Genomic DNA, 17,398 nt, shown 5'->3' with positions numbered 1-17,398 from the left:
CCCCAAAATATTCGAATGCAAAGAAGCATGTCCTCAATCCTTTAATTACCCAAAATAGAGCAGACTGCCACGTCCTTGATGTGCTGTCCACCATTATCAGGTACCTGTGTGATGAAAAAACCTTTCAAAAAGATTTGCCGCTTTGTCAATCATAATTGATCAACTGAATTGTAACATGCAGCTACAGCAGTTTCGTAGCGCGCTACGAAACTGCTGTGTAATTTCAAAAACATAGTCTTCCTTTCATAGCTAAATGATCGCCACTATTCATGGCTTAAACACTTTACTCCCTTGATCATTTTGACAAGATTTGCTTGCAACTTTTCAAGAAACAGATATTTCTCCTGAGGAAGAGATGCAATGACACCAATAACACCATTGACTGTTCCAAATATAACTGTATGAATCTGGCTGGTACCTCACTGGCTGATTAATGGATGCATTGCCTGTTTGCCCTTCATCAGTTGCAATAGCATTTCCAGAATGACCAGCTGAATCAGGTGCTCCACCCTTGGATCTCCTTGATTTCGTAGGTTTACCTGCCCCAGAATTTTACGATTGTGCCAACGTAGAGTTTTGGGATGATTGGGAAGGTGCGATTGCATTTAAAAGAGCTACACCAACATGAGCTTGTTTGATAGCACCAACATCATTTGTACCATCTCCACACATTAATGTCATTCTTCCCACTGTCTTCAGAGTTGTCAATATGAGTTCTTTCTGCTCAGGGGAAACTCTTGCAAAAACCTTCACATATGGGATCACTGAATGTATAGCATTCGTACGTTGCAACATCATGAAACAATCACCACCTACACAGAGATCATGGGAAACTGACAATTCCTCCACATCAGCTTCACAGTAAGGAATTTTCATCATCTCATCAGGTGAAATCCACTCGAACCCTTCACTGTTCTTAATTGGAGTCAAGATTAAAGGAGGTTGTGAAACAATGTGGACTTGACCCGCAACATAACAAGCTGTCAAAGCTTGATCACCTGTGATCATCACTAAATCATGTGACGACTCATTAAGTTCCTTAAGGACGTCGGCAGAGTCAGCACGAATAGGACAATTAAATACCGCAAATCCTGCAGAAGTAAGTCCAGTCTCCACAGTCTCTCTATCTAAACTCCTAGCCTCACCAACCGCCATTTCAGGAAGATGCTTGTATGCAAGGGCAAGAACTCGAGATCCTTGCCGAGTATAGTGCTTGTAGGTATCCACATATCCTGGGGCTATATCTGTCAGCCTCTCCTGAATGGTTTCTGGTGCGCCCTTTACAAAAGAAAGAAATTCTTCTTGAACTCGTGCTACAACAGCCATTCGTTTCAAGTGAGATGCCAAAATGATGCCTTTGCAATATCTGCACAGGTTGTCCATTACCCTTCCGAGGCATTTCTTTTTCATCAGAAGTATATATCCAATCAATTCCTTTGAGTGCTGCCTTTTCTAGAGGGTCACCAACCAATTTGTTATCCACAAACACCAGAGCATGGCACACAGACAAAACTTCCAAAATATGCTCTGGCACATTATTCATGTCTGTTTCTAAATTCAAACTGCCATCAAGACCAACAATTCCTCGAAATTCCATGTCATCTGTTGTAAGAGTGCCAGTTTTGTCAAAGCAACATATATCCACCTTCCTAGCAAATGGAATTCGGAATGGTTCTGTACAGAATATTCCACGTAATTCAAATAATGAAGCCTGTGAGATATCCTTGATGCATTCGCATTGTTGCCGAAGATCATAATTAAAGCATGAATTCGTGGCCATTGGGTCTTCTCTTGAGCATGAGTCTCGAATTCTTAGTAGATATCCATCAACAGAAATAGGCAGAAGGGCACCCCAGTCAACAATGGCTTCAACGCGCTCCGGGCCACCGCATTGAGGCCCTTTCCCAGGCGGTCCAATCCGGGTATTGTTAACATTAATAATATTATGGCCTCTGCTGCTGCAGTGTACCCCTGATGGCCACATTTAGACTGCAATTCTCTTGAACCATCATCACGGAGCTCCCATTTGTATAACTGAATCTTTTGATTGATGCCAGCAAGCAACTTTCCATTTAATGCATTCAGATCGTAAACAGAACCCTTTGTCTCCTTCTCAGCAACAACTGCAACAGGTGCTAGTACCAAGACACCTAACGACCTAAAACACAGCAGATTCTGATAAGTATGACAGTTGGGTGAGATTTGCTATGGATCAGCACAAAATCACCTAGACCGGGTTTCTACGCTACGAAATCACATGAAACATGTTGCGCTGCGAAAACACCTAAAATTGACTTATGCGCTACGAAATCACTTAAGGAGCTTTGTAGCACATAATAACCTTTGAACAAGGTTGACACATGGAAATTGTGTAAATTATGAGACTAGTGGTGAATGAGGATGCATAGTGGACTCCTTAGACTCAGACTCTAAGGCAAACAAAAACTCAAACCTAGACTCACCGAATTTTTTACCATCAAACTAATGTGAGCAGTCTTGAAATTAGAATTCTTAAGTGATAACAGTACCCACATTTCTAGCATTGATGCAATAGTATTGAGTAAATGATGGTTTGGGATGACGCAGCATGATTGATGACAGCACTGTTGGTGTAACGGTGGATCCATGCAAGGTGTAAGAGCATTAGATGTGTAACAACAACTTGTAACAACACCGATATGTAGCAGCAATCTGTAACATTAGCCACCTGTAACAGCAGTGATTTGTAACAACACCTAGTATGTAACAGCAATACGTAACAACAGTCAGGGAATAATAGCGAACTATTCTACCCTTTCCTGCAGTTAACTCCTGTTGCCTGTCTACTTCCGTGAGCCAACACTTGAAAAAGATGAACTTCCCAACATGCTCCTTCAATGCTTTTCCATTTAGCCTCAAAAAGAAATAAAGCCTCATATTTATTCAGTAAAATACAACAAATTAACATGATAGTGAAATGGATTAAAAAGGTAATAAAACAGGGAGTTTGGTCATATAAGGGCACAAGTCTGAAGGAAAGAAAGGTCAAAACAAGGGGAAGAAGGTGCAGAAAATGGGTGAAAAACCACACCCAACAATGGACATGCACATGGTGGTTAACCAGTAGCTAAGGTTGTCTCCCACCTTGTACATTCAACTATCAGAATATGTAGAATTCAAAGCCATTTTTCATAGGGTCTTGATCAAAGCGCACAAAGACCCTGAGTAGAAATGGAACCCATTGCCTTATATGGTGACGGATACAGATATCCAAGAATTTTTGGGGCTTTGGCCGCATGAGTGGTGCATCCCTACAAAGTTAGATGCCATAACAAACACAAGTGCTGAAAGATCTACTGCACAAGAGCAGGAGGATTCCACTCAAAAGGCTACGTGTGCACTAATAGAACAAAAGAAGAAGGAAGCTGCTAAGCTAGCTACGGAGAAGGCCCGAATGGACAAAGAGTGTGTTGCTAAAGAGGAGGTGGACAAAGAGAAGCATAAGTCATAGGAAGGTGAAAAATAAGCTTCGCCCAAAACAGAAGAACATGAGCTGTCAAAATAGGAAGGAGGTAGTAACGAGTGACATAGCACTCTGTTCATTCTGAAGAAGTGAGGGCAAGAACATACAGGAGGACCGCAGAAGAAACAAAAATCTGATAAGAAAAAACATGTAGATCTGATGATATTAATAAAAGATGATCTTGATGAGATCGACGACAAGATACATGACACCACAATAGAAGTGTTGTAGCAGTTTGAGCAACAATACATTTAGACGATAGGTAGTGTCCAGAAGGATCTAATGAGTTGCAGATCCAGGAAAATAGGATTCAACAGGATGTTGGAAAGGTGAGTGGCACGCAAGCGAGCCTGACGCAAGGCTGTAGCACTGCCACAGAGATTGACTACCCTTTGGATCTTAGAGTCTTTCCTCTGCCAGAGAGATCAGTTCGGGTGGAGTCGTATGAGGATCGTGTGGTGCTTCATGCAGTAAAAGATATGGGGTTGAACCTTGCTGTGCTACCACTCAAGTCTCTTCATGCGCTACATCAGGGGGTCCCTGGTGAGCTAAAGATCAGGAAAAATCACCCACTCACTTCCGTTAGTGAGTTAAATGTCAACAACCAGCAGATTTTTGCAGAAAAGACTCAGGCCCTAAAGGAGCAGGAGGAGTTGTGGACACAACGTTAGAACCTGGTCACAACAATTGAGCAGGCCTACAAATACATACCTGAGTTGGGTATACCTGATGATGCAGAGGCTTCAGCCAAGGTAAGGAAATTGGCTGCTGCAGTGCGTGCTTCAAAGGAGAAGGTTGACAAGGTGAATTTCGACCTATGGATGCAGATAGCTGAGCTGCAGTTGAAGTTGCAGCCGACCACACCACCAGAGGTTTGAGAACAAAGAGGTGCAACGATTAAATATTCCATGACTCAGCTAGATGTCATCGTTCAAGGGTGTGACAAGATCTTTACTTAGGCAATGGGCCTCTGGGATACACTGTAGGAGGATCCTATGTTGCAACGGTTGAACACAGAAATCAGGGAAGCGTAGTAGAAGTACGATGAGATCAGTACGACAGTGTAGACATAGGCACTAGTCCAACATTTCACGCACTTATAGGAAGGAAAAGAAAAATTGCTGCAGATACCGGATTTGCAGAAGAAGAAGTTGTGCTCAGTGCACGAATTGAGCCTTGGATAGAGGAAGCCAGCCAGTTTTCACAGATGATTCATGAGAAGCTAAAGGCAATGCAACAGACATAGAGGAATAAGCAACTTGTAGTAGATGGGCCAACCACTGAGAAACTAGTCCATGAAGTACAATAAGCAGCTAAGAAGAGTACCGTGGAGCTTCAGGCACTGACCAAGGCATTCAGCGAACTCTGCTAGAAAGTGGAACAACCAACTGAGCGACTTGAGGGAGAGTCATGATATTTGTGTTGGGGGCCTGTTGGGATGGGGTCCCCTAGGTCATTTTGGGGTTAGTTAACCCAAATTTTGTATACAATTTTGTAAAAGATGTAAAGTCTCCACAATATATGGAGAGGAGTGCGTAGATGAATAAAAGCCAAAGGGGCTTAGCCCCTTTCTTAAGTAAAGTTTTGAGTTGGTTTGAGATTCACCCATGGTCTGTGGACCATGGAATTATATGGAAAAGTATATAAATAGTCGAGTCTTAGTGAGTCTTAGGACAAGTTTTAGATAGAGAGTTGGGATCATTGAAGAGGTTTAGGCAGGAGCTAAGGTAGGAAGTCTCTGCTTCGTGTGCTTAGGTAGAGAAGGGAAGGCTCCACAGCTGAGTTCATGGAGGCCTAGGTAGAGTTTGTAGTTGAGTGCATGGGCCCCTACAGCTACGTGCGCAGGGTAGTTTGAGTCTGTAATTAGTGAATTAAAGATCAACAAAGACAGTTTTCCAAAGAATTACTGAGTATTTCTGTTTGTATCTGTTTATGTTATATGATGTCGATGAATGACATGTTTTATGAAATAATGATTAAATGCTATGCAAATTTATTGAATATTTCTTAATAATGCATGAAATGAATGCTTTTCCACTTCCACGAAATTTTAGATAATTTCTCTTATGTTTTGTGATGAATAAGGTATATCTACGTGAACTCCAACCTAGGGTTACTTTTTGATGCATGTAAGTAGGTAAATTGACTGTTAAAGGTCCGCAAGGATTGGTCGTGGACCTTCGCGAAGGTCTGAAGACCGCTTTAACTAAGTTTCATTAACGTGCCCTAGAAGTCTATCGATCTGCCTGGAGGTAGATCCAAGGAACTGGAAGACATCACACTAGTCTCTGGATGTAGAAACTTGGTTCTTGCATCCCCCAATACTGCTTTGGGTGAGGCTGTAGCTTGTGCTACGCGGGTTGTTGCTGAATGGGCTAGTAGTGTAGGGTTTTGTTGGCTATCACAACTAACTTTGAACCTGGGTCAGGATCCCCTAAGCCAACAATAATTACCATGGGTCTTTCAATACTATACATCCAATGCAATGGGCTAATCACATTATTTTCTATATACTTGTGGTACCTTGCATTATGTGGTTTAACCACTTTATTTATTAACTATAACCCATTTATTTATCATCCTTACATCACATTATTACCTTGGGTACCTCCCTTTATACCCCATATTATACCCCTTAGGTATAATACAATGGCATAAAATACTTGGACATCTGAACTTTGATCAGATAGTCAAGCTTAGAAAGGAAAAATTTTGTTAAGGATTTGCCCAGGGTTTCAAAACCAAAGAACACAATTTGTAAATCTTTCCAAATAGGAAACCAACTTCGAGTTTCATTCAAGGCCAAAGATAACTCATCAAAAAATTCGTTGCATCTGGTACACATGGATTTGTGTGGACCATCTAGAATGCATTTATCCACAGGTAAATTATATTTATGCTAATAATTTATAGTTTAATAAGGATGATGTGGGTTTCCTTCCTTAGTGAGAAATATGAAGAATTTGAGAAATTTAAAGAGTTCAAAGCCATGGCTCAAAATGAAACCGATTACAAAATCAAAAGCATAAGGTCAAATAATGAAGGAAATTTCACTTTGAAAGAATTTGATGAATTTTGTAAAAGGAATGACATTAAAAGGTAGTTTACAATAACATAGACTCCCCAAAAAAATGGTGTAGTAGAAAGAGAAAACAGATTGGTGCAATAATTAGCTAGAGACATGATGAACGAAATGAATGTTTAGTAGAGGTTTTGGGCAGAATTTATTCATATAAGAGTGGTTATCCTCAACAAAGCTCATTTTATATCAAATAGTGAAAAAACTCCTTATGAATTGTGGCATGCTAGACCTACAAAAATCAAACACTTCATATTTTTTTGGTAGCAAATGCTACATCAAGAGAAATGATGAGAAACTATTCAAATTCGATGCAAGAGTAGGTAAAGGTATTTTTTTGGGATATTCACACAACAAAAAAAGATATAGGTGCTATATATAAATACCAAAAGGATCATTGAATATATTAATGTCAAGTTGGATGAACATGTTGAGAAAGAAGAGAAACAACTAGTAAAAACTAGCATTGATGAACTAGTCAACGTTAGTGAAGAGTATGATGAGTCACCCACATAAGAAGATGATGAAGAGTTCCCCAGTCCTCAAGCCAAAAATCCCTCAAGGTATATACAAAAACACCACCTAGCTGATTAGAATGTTAGTGAATTAAATACTGGTATGCAGATAAGAAGGAAGCTGCTAAATCCCCTTGCAAAAGCACATGTTACCCTATTGTCCAAGGAGGAACAAAATGATGTTGTACGAGCTATTCAAGATCAATTATGGTTAAAATCAATGAATGAAGAACTGAACCAAATAGAAAAAAATTAGAGTTCTAAACTTATTTTAAGGCCTACTATCAAGAAGGTTATTGGCACGAAGTGCGTATTCATAAATAAATTAAATGATCATGGAAAAGTGGTAAGAAACAAATCTAGATTGGCTTGTAAGGGCTATGCTCAAATAGAAGGACTGGACATTGATGAAACTTTTGCTCTTGTTGCTAGACTATAACAAATAAGAATGTTTTTGGAAATTTCTTGCTTTAATAAATTCAAAATCTATCAAATGGATGTCAACTCTTCCTTTCTCAATGGAGAGTCACAAGAGGAAGTATAAATAGAGCACCCTGAAGTTTTTCAGCTGACAAAAAAACTAGATTATGTTTGCAGAGTCAAGAAAGCCTTGTATGGTGTCAAGCAAGCCCCTATAGCTTAGTATTTTTAGCTAGAAAACTACCTACTCAAATGTGGATTCAAAAGAGGTGCAGCTGAAAACAACTTATATGTCAAATAAATGCAATGAAAAATTATAATTGTGGTTGTATATGTTGATGACATTATCTTTGCTAGTGATTCTTATTTGTTGACCAATGAATTTGTAGTTGATATGATGGCTGAGTTCAAGATGCCAATGCTTGGATATCTTTCCTACTTTCTTGGATTGTAGATTTCACATACCCCTAAAGGAATTTTGATCTCTCAAAGAAAGTATCTCAAATAAGTGCTAAGGAAATTTGGCATGGAAGAATGCTCTTTAGTGAGCACTCCAATGGTAATAGGTTGCAAACTTTTTCAAGATGGATGAATCTCCAACAGTGGACCAAAATTTATATAGATCCATAACTGGTAGGCTCTTATATTTGAAAAATTCAAGACCAAACATCATGTAGGCCATTGTTATAGTTGGAAGATTTTAAGTAGGTCCCAAACAAAGCCATCTACTAACAACCAAGAGGATTCTTAGATATCTCAGAGAAACAACAAATTATGAACTATGGTAACCTAGAGGTAAATATATTTCATTAACTATTTATATGGATGCTAATTGGGTAGGCGATGTAGATGATCGAAAGAGCGCAATTGGTGGTTCTTTCTTTCTTGGAGAATGTCTAGTTTCATGGTTGAGCAAGAAGAACACATCCATTTCCTTATCTACAGCTGAAGCAGAGTACATTGCAACAACTTCTTGTTGCACTCAACTTTTGTGGGTGAAGCATACCTTGTAGGATGTACAAGTGTTCTATGATCAAACCATTCCCATTATTTGTGTTAACAAAAGTGCAATAGGCATGTCCAAGAATCCTATTTTTCACTCTAAGACAAAGCATATTCCAATCAAGTATCACTTCTTGAGAGAGTAGGTTGCAAATTACATTGTAAAGCTAGAGTATGTTCCTACCAAAGAAAAAGTTGTTGATATTTTCACCAAGCCACTTCCTAGAGAACAATTTGAGTATTTGAGGCAAAGATTGGGAGTTGTTCCTCTTGCCTCCCTTCACTAGCTCTTCCTTCAAGAGGAAGAAAGGAAGGTGTTGTATTTTTAGCATATCAAAATGAAGCTTCCAGATCCACAGGAATAACATGATAGAGAAATATTATTGAGAGAGGAGTGTGGTGACAGGGGGCTCATGTTTGTGGTTTTTCCATTGATGTCAAAGGGGGGAGAATATACTCAAACAAAACAAATAAAAGGGAGAGATAATAGTGATCAAACAAAGAGTAAAAGGAGAGATGTTAATGTCAAGCCATAATAAGAGAAACAACAAGAAAGAACAACATCAACATCAAAAAAATAATAGCAACAAAGCATAAGAGAAGTACATCTTAGGGGGAGTAGTACTCAAAAGAGGCAATCATATTTAGATAAGAATGTTTTGTTTGATCTTGGTGTTGCCACCAATGCCAAAGGGGGAGAATTCTGGAAATATGTTGTCATTGATGTCAATAGATGGCAACAGGTGGCATAGGTGTCAAGAAGATGCCTTAACATAATAGGTTCCAAGCACAAGAATAAGAACTATGAAGCAACATGGATGAGAGGTGTGCAGAGCCTTTGGAGCCAGTTTTTGTGTAGCAGACTATTGTTGCAATAAGATGTCTTTTTACAGGAAATCTTAATTCCTACATTAATTGTCAACCCAAGGCAAGACTTTTTATTTCAAGAGTGTCAGCACTATATATGCAGTGAATTAAGAGGTTAACTAATAACAAATCATTGCAATTTCTAATGACTATCTTCTTCAAACTCAATCCAAAAAAATCTAAAAGAAGTAACTCTGAAACAAATTCATAACATACTCTGCAATTCTACTTAACCTATATTGAAAGCAAATGTATCTGAATACAACTCATAAATAATCATGCTTGGCAGTCTTAAATAGAATTGAAGCTAACTCACTCACTCATGAAAGAGAACTGTAACAATTGACAACAATGATAATTGAACAACAAATCCTAATTGAACAACAAATCTGAATTGAAAAACAAATCCTAATTGAACAACAAACGATACTGGAATAAAAAATGGTATTTGAATAGAAAATTACTGTATAAGGATAAAGTGATCAATTCTATCTCTGAAATCTATGATAACATGACTTGAAATGAACAACAATCTGAGCTGGAACTAGCATAACCAATTCAATCAAAAGTATTAGTCACATATAACACACAGATCAATTTGAATCTCAAATGAACAACAAAAGAAAAATGAATCGACAATCCTTACGATAATCAAAAGTAATATTGACTTAACATTAAAAAGAAGTAAAGAATAAAATAGAAAATATTTTGACACAGGTGAAGCAGTAGATCTTCTCTTGACTGGTCCCAGAGTTGCCAGAAGTCTCCGCTAAGAGATACCCAAAATATAAGTATGAGTTAAACACAGTCTTTCTTCATTAAAATAAGTAACCAAGTTACAACATCCAAGATAACAATATTATATGTCCAAAAGAATAATTACAAAATGTGAAATTTTGAACTCCCATGGATTTTTCCCTTTCGGCCTTATATATTACATTTATAAAGTAAATATATAAAAGCGAATCCTCAGGATCAGGGGATCCTGAGGATTTCGCTATACTTGATCTAATTCTATCATAAAATAGTCATTGGTTTTCCTGGTCTTTCGCTATCCTGCCTTGCCTCTAACGCCACCTCTTTCTCTTATGATATGTTGTTGTTCTTTCGATTGAGCAGCTATCAACCAATTCACATCTTCTGAACATAAAGATAGTAAAAATTAGTTTTTCCTGCTTAGATTCATCTAATTTGTTACTGATTACTTTTACCTAACTTTAGCTATTATTTCCTCTACTTTTATTCATAAACAAAGATAATCATATGAGGATGAGTGCTAAATAAAGCTATTACCAAGGAGAAAACATACCTTTTTCTTGACCCAACATACTCCCCAGCTTACCTTGTTGCATGACCTCATGCAATTAAATGGTTTAGGTGTAGCTGAGTTAGGGAATAGGTAGGATATACCTCCTCCCTATTGTTATCGGGAAATCTAGTGTCTATGTAGAGCTGCTAGTCCCACTAAGGCTGGTAGCTACCTTAGAAACAAAAAAACTAAAACCACTTTCATTTTCCTTTATGAGAAGTAGATAAGAGGGGAAAAAAGGAGACCAACCTCTGTCTTGCGCTTGGTTCCTTACTTGATTCCTCTCCCTTCTGATAGGTCTTTGCCACTTGCTTCCTCATCTACCTAGCTTCAAAGAGCACCCGTGGAATCAAAGCAGCATAACACTATACAAGAACAGAGATCTACTATCATAAACAATATATGACTAGATATATATTGACCACACAAATGCATATATCATCAATCATACAAGAATGTGGAGGAAAACTTGAATAGCTTTATTAATAATCAAGAATAGCAAAGAGGATTACAACCAATCGTTCTGACCCAGCGTCATCCTCTCAGCAAGAAAGCCCTTCTTCACCTCATGAAAAGCTTAGATCACCCAACACTATGATGTTGCACCAAGAAACCAGCAGCACTTCCTTACAAGATACAAAATTCCAGCCTCTAACCTCTGGATCTCTGGGATGAGAGATCTATATATAGATGTTTGCAGAGGTGTGAGTTAGCTTTGGGTTTTTGATTGGTGTCTTCTCTCTGATAGTTCTTGATTCCACTTGGAGATCTCATTGATCTCTTACTCATCCTTGGGCAATTCTGAAAGGCAAGTGTCACAGGAGAAGTTTCAAGAAGATTCCATGATCATCCACCTCACAAACTGTCTCCACCACTTGTCTATTCTCATCCATCGCACCCCATAGAAGGGCTTTTCAGTATGCATCGCACCTCCCGTGTGCATTAGGTGGGATGCATCACACTTTGACCATGGAGCAGGTGAGATGGTCCAGTTTTGACCAGTTCTGAGCAGTTTTTCATGGAGAGCTTCTGGGAGATGATGTAATCAGCTGACCTTGTTGTTTTAGGGGTTGGAACAAAACTTTTAGGGACTTAAGAGCCCTTGGTTTATGGACATTTATGATTGGGGTTGCAGTGCCCAAAAATGTCTATAACAGTTGCCCCCTAAAGCATGAGGTCGTTAATCTTTTGATGTTGGGTGAAATGCTTTATCATGAGGATCCGAAGTTTTTTCGAGCTGGAAGGCGACCTATAATAAGATACAATACAACACATTATCTTCATTATATTTTCATGATCTAGCTGAGGCGGGCATTCCCATGCTCAACTTTATAAATTCATTTTCATGTACATAAGACAGACAATCGTCTGAGTGCAGACTGATGATTCTGGTAGAGCCATCATCCCTTGGATTGGATGATTATCTGTGCAGCAATGATGTACATTTGATGTCTTTATTTTCCTAAATATATATCATAGCCCGGATGGATGAAACTAGATCCGGGGTCTTCAATCTCGTTCGATCTTCACTCAAAGTACAATTTGATCCATGTGAGAGATGTTCTGGAGTCGAACATGGAAAGACATTGCCTGATTACCAGCCAATGATGTAAGCTGTTAACAGGCATGAGAGGAATCACCGATAATGATGATGACCTGCAAGGTACTACAGTACAATTCACGTGGTGTGAATAAGGGACTTGGCGTCGAACACCACGCAAAATATTTCGGTCGAAGGCCATTGATGTAAACCCGTCGCCAGAAGTGAGAAACTTGCCATTGAGGCATGCAAGCTTCAAAGTACTGAAAGGGTTGTTCCTAGATCGACTTCTTGGATAATGAGCTGATGTCGACAAGAAGTGATCCGTCATAGGAGGGCCTTAGTGAATCCCACATCTATGACACAAAATGGAGCAAATGATTTTAATGGATGTGAAAACGATCTGATGATATAAGATTCAGGGTGGTGGTCATGAAAGAATGGAGCGTGAGTGTATTGCAGTGGATGAGACAGGTAAATTCTCTGAGCGACTTCTCTTGAACATACCGGCGACACTGACATGATGGATTGGTAGCGTTAACCCCAAATATGGATGGTGTGACGGACCAATGGTGATATGACCGGTGAACGGAACAACCCGACCCGACTCGTATGCGGAGTGAAAGTGTCATGTTCAAGAGCGACTTGCTACCAATAAAGTTTCTTCAAGTTTTCTTCCAATTTTTCCCCAGTCATTGCTAACCAGTACCTCTTTATTTTTGTCAAGCTTGAGGAGGATAACATATGCTTGTTCTATAATTTTCCCTTGGGGCAAACCCATCGCTATGTTTTAATGAGCCTAGCGATAGTGAAACTCATTCTTGTCTGTATGGACAAGTTTGTCGCTGTTCGGTTTTAACGAGTTTAACGACAAAGATAACTTGGTCCTTTTCAATTTTAGAGAGTCTAAAAAGGGACGTAAAGAAAACTCCAATAATCCTTTTTCTTCATATAATCCCTTGAGTCCGAAAAAGTATAAAACAATACAAAAGGGATGAATTTTCGGTAATTTTAACGAGCCGAACAAAACAAGCGCTTGATCTTTTTGTGTAATAATCCCTCAGGTCCAAAAAGATTAAAATCTAAAGGAGGGATAGCACTTCCGGTCACTTTAACGAGCTGGAGAGGCCAATTGCTCGGCAATCTTTTCATATTTTACAAGTCAGATGAAAAGAGCTTAAAGGAGACTTGTTTTTCGAGGAACGAGTGATAAATTCGGGTAGCAGCTAATTCCAGGTAAGGTTTGGAATTTTCTAATCATGGCAGTGTCACAAGGATGGCTAACAGGATCACTCTTCGCAGCTGTTCCTCAAAAAGGGTAAACAATCAAATGGAGGTGAATGATCAGCCAATACAGAGTGGAGGTGATGATGAGAACATGACCAAGGCTTCAAAGGCTGATGATAATGCATTCACGATGGTTATTTACCAGAAATTGGTTCATTTTTTAATGAGCTTAAACTCTGGGGGAACGTTTGCTCATTGCTTATGTTTATTTTTTAACGAGCTTGAATTCCACGTTAAAATTGCTCGAGGCGGGTTTATTTTTTAACGAGCTTTAACCCTGCGGTAACACTGCTCGTGATAAGTTTGCATGCCCCCAGCATAATAACGCAAATCGAGGTGCATGCCCCCAAGCTTAATTGCATTCATCTCGGTGGTTGGAATGAAGGTTTACCTTCGAGATCTTTGAAAGACTCGACTTTGATTTTACAAGATCGTAATCAAAGACTCGATTTAGAAAGGGAGTCGTTTCATTTTTTAATGAGGTTGACACAGTAAAAGAACTATCCTCATGACTCCTTGTTTCATTTTTTAACGAGGTCGACACGAGATAAGAACCATCCTCGAAATCCACTGTATTTACAGTATTTGATAGAAAATAAAAAACTGAAGGATGATTAAGGTTGCTGGAATAATCTTCGTGGTAATCCGGAAGATGGGAGCGATGGTGGTAATCTTCCCATGGTGCCTCTCCTATCATCATTGATTGAATGATTCCTTCGTCTGTAGAATGTACATGCGACCAAGGATCTGAAGAGGTGCCATATTCCTTAGACCTATCTATCCAAACACTCGATGAGCATTGATTTGGGTTTGCCCCCCAGGCCAAGAAAATTGATTGCTACAATATTTCTAAAATGGTGATGATCCATGCTGACAAAATGTTTAGGAATCTTCCGAATCCATTAGATATAGAAGATTTCATATTGCAGGTTTCCACTGTGGCCACTTCTGCTAGATTACTCGGAGGCAGTAGGGAAAAAGTACCCATTAAGGCAGGGTCTTTTAGGAGGCCTACTCCAATATTTTGAAGCGAATGATTGCTTCCATGGATCATTGGAATGCTTCCCCTAACTTGTGAACTGTTGGGGAGAAATGTTTGTTGGTCGATGATTGTGATTCCTCCTTGGAAGGGAAATGCAATCTTCCTGAAGTAGGTTGACACAACTGTGGCCATGGCATATATCCAGAGCCTTCCCAGTAGGATGTTGTAATCAAGGTTTCCATCGATTACTTCAACATCAATTTCTACTATTTCCCCCCCCAATTCAACTTGCAAGTTTCTTAAAATCCCGTATGGAGTGTATGATTTTCCATCAAATGCCTTTAATGTCATCGAAGATCGCGACAAGGGTGGTGAGCCTAAATTTTTCCAGCAACTCATCGACATAATACATGTAGATGCCCCCTCATCAATAATTGTTCAATGAACAGTTTTGTTGAGGGCTTTCACTTGAATAAGGAAAGCTAGTTGAGCTGGTAACTAAGGTTCATATCCTTTGTGATTAAAGGATACAAGATTGGAATCCATTGGGTCAATCCCACCTATTGCTGATAATAAAGCTTGCTTTTGGGAGGGGAAATTTTACGGTACCTCAAGTGTCGACATAGCGGATGGCGATTGGGCCAGGTCCTCTACTATATTATAATTATGTGCTACTTTGGCATGAGGATTAAATGTTGATTTGTGTACTACTCCCTTTGGCGGCTTTATCGTTAGCTCAGGAATGATGGGTGGCACAACTTCGGTTGAAGTTGTTGTCGAACTACTCAGTTGATCAGTAGCCTTGTTGTTCAACAGCTGTGGATTCCCATAATCTTTATTTTTTGTCGATATCAAAGCATCATTTTGCTGTTTTGAAATGGACAACATAAGCACTTGGGATTAGGAAGCACTTTGATTAGCAACCAGTTTGTTTCCTGGGTTTGGAAACGGATCAGTCAATACCGCTGAGGTTTTTGAACTCTTAAAGAGTTTCTTAACTTCAGCTTTATGTGGACAATCTCTCGTTCGATGATCCTTGTCGCATATCTGACACCCCGCAGGGGGTTTCCTTTGCCTAGAAGGGTTTGCAGAAGGTTTTTTAGGAGATGACTCATCCTGCTTCTTTTTTCTCCCTTTCTTTTTCTTCTTGCCCCCTGGTTGCTTCAGTTGTTTGCCCTTGTCGGTCGACACAGCATTTACCTCCAAGGCGAGAAGTTCTTCATTTGCATTTTGATCAGAAATCTTACGGGCTTTCTTAGATGTAGCCTTTTTTGATTTCGTGCTTGTCGTACCTATCACGCCATCACCGGCATGAGAGTCTTTGTTTAATTTATGAGGGGGAGGAACGAAAAATTCTGGTCTAGAAGCATCAGGTATTTTATTGTAGAGCGTGCCAGACTGAGTATAGATCAAGTCTAGATATTGTGCACGAGCAATAACTTGCTCTTCAGTGACGACTCCTCCCTTTGCCACATCTTCTGTGATAGAAGGTAATAATGACTAAATAAACCATTCAGCTAGCAGCTAATCAGGAACATATGTTTTTACCATTCTGCGACGACGTCGCCACTCATGAATATGATCAGATATGTGAGTGGCCGTTGTCTGTTTGAAATTGGTAAGAAGCTTTGTTCCTGTTTCGTACCTTATTGGTAACTGAAAATGGGTTAAAAAGGTTGTGGCTAGGGTGCTGTAGTTATCGAATGAAGCTCTAGGCAATTCGATATACCATTTTGCTGCCGGACCAGTTAACGTTCTCTGAAAAAGGCGAAGCCTAATTGAATCATCGTTTAGGGTGTTTGATGAACACCACAGATGAAATGTCATCACATGATTCGACGGATCTTCACCCGGATTCCCATTAAATTTAGGAATATCTGACAGAAGTTTATGCGAAATCGCTGGCCACCAAGGGGCGTAAGCAATTGGATCGTTCGTTAGCCAATTTAGATCCGGTAACTCTAAAGTCGCCACGAAGGGTAACTGTTGATTCATGTTTGGTGAAGCATACCCAGGATAAGATGGAATCGCCTGGGCAGTTGGTCTTTGCATACCAGCATAATGCATTTGATGCTGGTAACTTTGATAAGGTTGATGGGCATAACCATTGTAGAATGGTTGATTTTGACCGTTTTGAATATACGGCTGCCCATTATTTGCAAAGATTTGTTGCTCAGATCCTTGGTAAACTTGTTGGAATTGTGGTTGTTGATATTGCACCAGCCATGGTTGTGAAGCCATGTGCTGTTGTCCAATACTGGCTGTTTGACCAAGATGAGGTGTAATTGTACCCGTTTGGGCCTGTGTCATTCCACTAGTTGGCGATTGTGGTTGAGTTGCAGGGACAAGAGGCTGTTGCATTACAACCTGAGAAACCTGAGGTTGGCATACAACAGGCAAAACTTGTACTTGCGACACTATCACAATAGCCGGCGTAGTTGGTATATTTGACACAGGTAAACATTGTTGCATTGAATAAACAACTCTTGGTTGTTGAGGCAGTATTGGCACCCAACCGCTAGATGTAATTCCAGTATAACCTGAATTTTGTTGTGAACTCTCGTATGGTTGTCCTCCTGGAGGAGACAATGAAAGGGTATATTGCCCCCCATATGGCGGTAATCTAGTACTCAAAGGAATGGTTTGTCCTTGAGGACCGGACTGCCCAAATTGACACCGTGAAGGATCAATTTGCTGAGACTCAACATAAGAGTTCCCGGATATTATTCCGGATGAACAAACGGGAATGGACCATACTGTCGAAATAGCCCCTGAGTGGGCCCCATCTAGCAATTGAGGGATAGTTGGGACAGATGGTATGCCGATGAACATTGTTGGAGTGACAACAGGAAGTTCTGCCGTTGCTGTGTCGGATGACACAGTCCTAGATGTCGA

The 17,398-nt window shown here is 39.6% G+C and overlaps 1 pseudogene; it reads right to left on the bottom strand.

The window, feature by feature from the left end:
• Positions 1-324: 324 nt before the first annotated feature.
• On the bottom strand, positions 325-1,780 carry LOC149224175 (putative manganese-transporting ATPase PDR2 pseudogene; annotated as a pseudogene).
• Between the last annotated feature and the right edge of the window lie 15,618 nt (positions 1,781-17,398).

The sequence above is a fragment of the Pinus tabuliformis genome, chromosome Q (genome assembly GCF_031772625.1).
Source record: "Pinus tabuliformis cultivar Carrire ecotype Pingquan chromosome Q, CPIR1, whole genome shotgun sequence".
NCBI lineage: Eukaryota > Viridiplantae > Streptophyta > Pinopsida > Pinales > Pinaceae > Pinus > Pinus tabuliformis.
This window is presented reverse-complemented; position numbering and strand designations above follow the sequence as displayed.